We start from the raw sequence: 2,500 nt of genomic DNA on the forward strand, positions 1-2,500 counted from the left end.
GAAAGAGGTCACTGGTTGTGATGTTGACTCACAGTGCTCTGAGTGTGGTGTGATCCTTTAGCAGAGACTGGCATTCACAGTTTCCTCCTGCTCTCGTATTCGGATCCTAGACTCCTGACTTGTGGTCCAGCTGGAATGCGATGTCCTGCAGGGTGTGATGTCATCACTGTATACACCAGTTTCTGTCTTTAGCCTCTCTCATCTTCTATAGTGGTGTTATGGTATGTAATCAGGATGAAGGGCGAAGGTCCTTCACTGCCACCTTCATGTCTAACTCATCTGCTTTACTCTGCAGAATGCAGTACGTAGATGAGGACCATCTTTTTCACCCTTTAGTTCCTGAGAGCCCAAGATTTAATTCTGATGAGAACCACTTTAGCAGTATCCACAGAATTGAGGTTAGTTAGGTGTACTGCCTTGGAGTAGGTGGACAGTGTGATCCAAAATTCCTGGTATATCGTGCCCCTTGTGCCCCTAGACAAAACTTGTCCATAACACCACAAGGTCCATCTTGGCATACTCAGGAGCTACCACAAAGGTTTGGAGTGACACAGAATGCTCCTGGTCAGGACTCTAAACTGGGTAGGAACTTCTGGAGCTGGATTTGTAGGTTGTTAGCATGCACCTGCACTTCCCAAAGCTCTTTCCTGCCCTGAAGCTCCCATGACCTGTGTCCATACAGCAGCTCGAAGACGGCCTGTGGAGCAGAGTAGTAGAACGTCCCAGTCAAGCACATCCTCATGTCCTCACTCTCCACCCAGTGAAGCATACACTTCAGGGTTTGATCAGAATACTTGAGACCATTAGTGTGAATAGACGGAAGAGCTCTCGGGCAGTAGCAGTTAAAACGTCTGGTGATCACTTTTAAGGTCAGCGTCCAGCCACGTCGCACCCGAAAATATCCAGTGGATCATTGGCTGGTGGTTGGCAATGACACAGGAAGTTGTTTTTGCATGGCAACATGGCAGCACAGGACTCTCTGTGCTAAACTCCCCTGTGCTATTTTCCTCTGTGCTAAAGTCCCTGTGCTATACTCCCCTGTGCTATACTCCCCCGTGCTAAACTCCCCTGTGCTAAACTCCCCTGTGCTAAAGTCCCTGTGCTATACTCCTCTGTGCTATACTCCTCTGCGCTATACTCCTCTGTGCTAAACTCCCCTGTGCTAAACTCCCCTGTGCTATATTCCTCTGTGCTAAAGTCCCTGTGCTATATTCCTCTGTGCTATACTCCTCTGCGCTATATTCCTCTGTGCTAAAGTCGCTGTGCTATACTCCCCTGTGCTAAAGTCCTGTGCTATACTCCCCTGTGCTATACTCCCCTGTGCTAAAGTCCCTGTGCTATACTCCCCTGTGCTATACTCCCCTGTGCTAAAGTCCCTGTGTTATACTCCCCTGTGCTAAACTCCCCTGTGCTATACTCCTCTGTGCTATACTCCTCTGCGCTATACTCCTCTGTGCTAAAGTCGCTGTGCTATACTCCTCTGTGCTATACTCCTCTGTGCTATACTCCTCTGTGCTATACTCCTCTGCGCTATACTCCTCTGTGCTAAAGTCCCTGTGCTATATTCCTCTGTGCTAAAGTCCCTGTGCTATACTCCCCTGTGCTATACTCCCCTGTGCTAAAGTCCCTGTGCTATACTCCCCTGTGCTAAACTCCCCTGTGCTATACTCCTCTGTGCTAAAGTCGCTGTGCTATACTCCTCTGTGCTAAAGTCCCTGTGCTATACTCCTCTGTGCTAAAGTCCCTGTGCTATACTCCTCTGTGCTATACTCCTCTGTGATAAAGTCCCTGTGATAAACTCCCCTGTGCTATACTCTCCTGTGCTAAAGTCCCTGTGCTATACTCCCCTGTGCTAAAGTCCCTGTGCTATACTCCCCTGTTCTAAAGTCCCTGTGCTATACTCTCCTGTGCTAAAGTCCCTGTGCTATACTCTCCTGTGCTAAAGTCCCTGTGCTATACTCCCCTGTGATAAAGTCCCTGTGCTATACTCCCCTGTGCTATACTCTCCTGTGCTAAAGTCCCTGTGCTATACTCCCCTGTGCTATAGTCCCTGTGCTAAAGTCCCTGTGCTATACTCCCCTGTGCTATAGTCCCTGTGCTATACTCCCCTGTGATAAAGTCCCTGTGCTATGCTCCCCTGTGATAAAGTCCCTGTGCTATGCTCCCCTGTGATAAAGTCCCTGTGCTATACTCCCCTGTGCTATACTCTCCTGTGATAAAGTCCCTGTGCTATACTCCCCTGTGATAAAGTCCCTGTGCTATACTCCCCTGTGATAAAGTCCCTGTGCTAAACTCCCCTGTGCTATACTCTCCTGTGCTATACTCCTCTGTGCTATACTCCTCTGTGATAAAGTCCCTGTGCTATACTCCCCTGTGCTATACTCTCCTGTGATAAAGTCCCTGTGCTATACTCCCCTGTGATAAAGTCCCTGTGCTATACTCCCCTGTGATAAAGTCCCTGTGCTATGCTCCCCTGTGATAAAGTCCCTGTGCTATACTC

General features: G+C 48.8%; 1 protein-coding gene across 8 annotated transcripts in view; it reads left to right on the forward strand.

The window, feature by feature from the left end:
• The window catches only part of si:ch73-103b11.2 (trichohyalin), an 82,220-nt gene that overhangs the window by 39,082 nt on the left and 40,638 nt on the right, over positions 1-2,500 (forward strand). The window lies entirely within an intron of this gene.

This window comes from Pangasianodon hypophthalmus, chromosome 1 (assembly GCF_027358585.1).
Source record: "Pangasianodon hypophthalmus isolate fPanHyp1 chromosome 1, fPanHyp1.pri, whole genome shotgun sequence".
NCBI lineage: Eukaryota > Metazoa > Chordata > Actinopteri > Siluriformes > Pangasiidae > Pangasianodon > Pangasianodon hypophthalmus.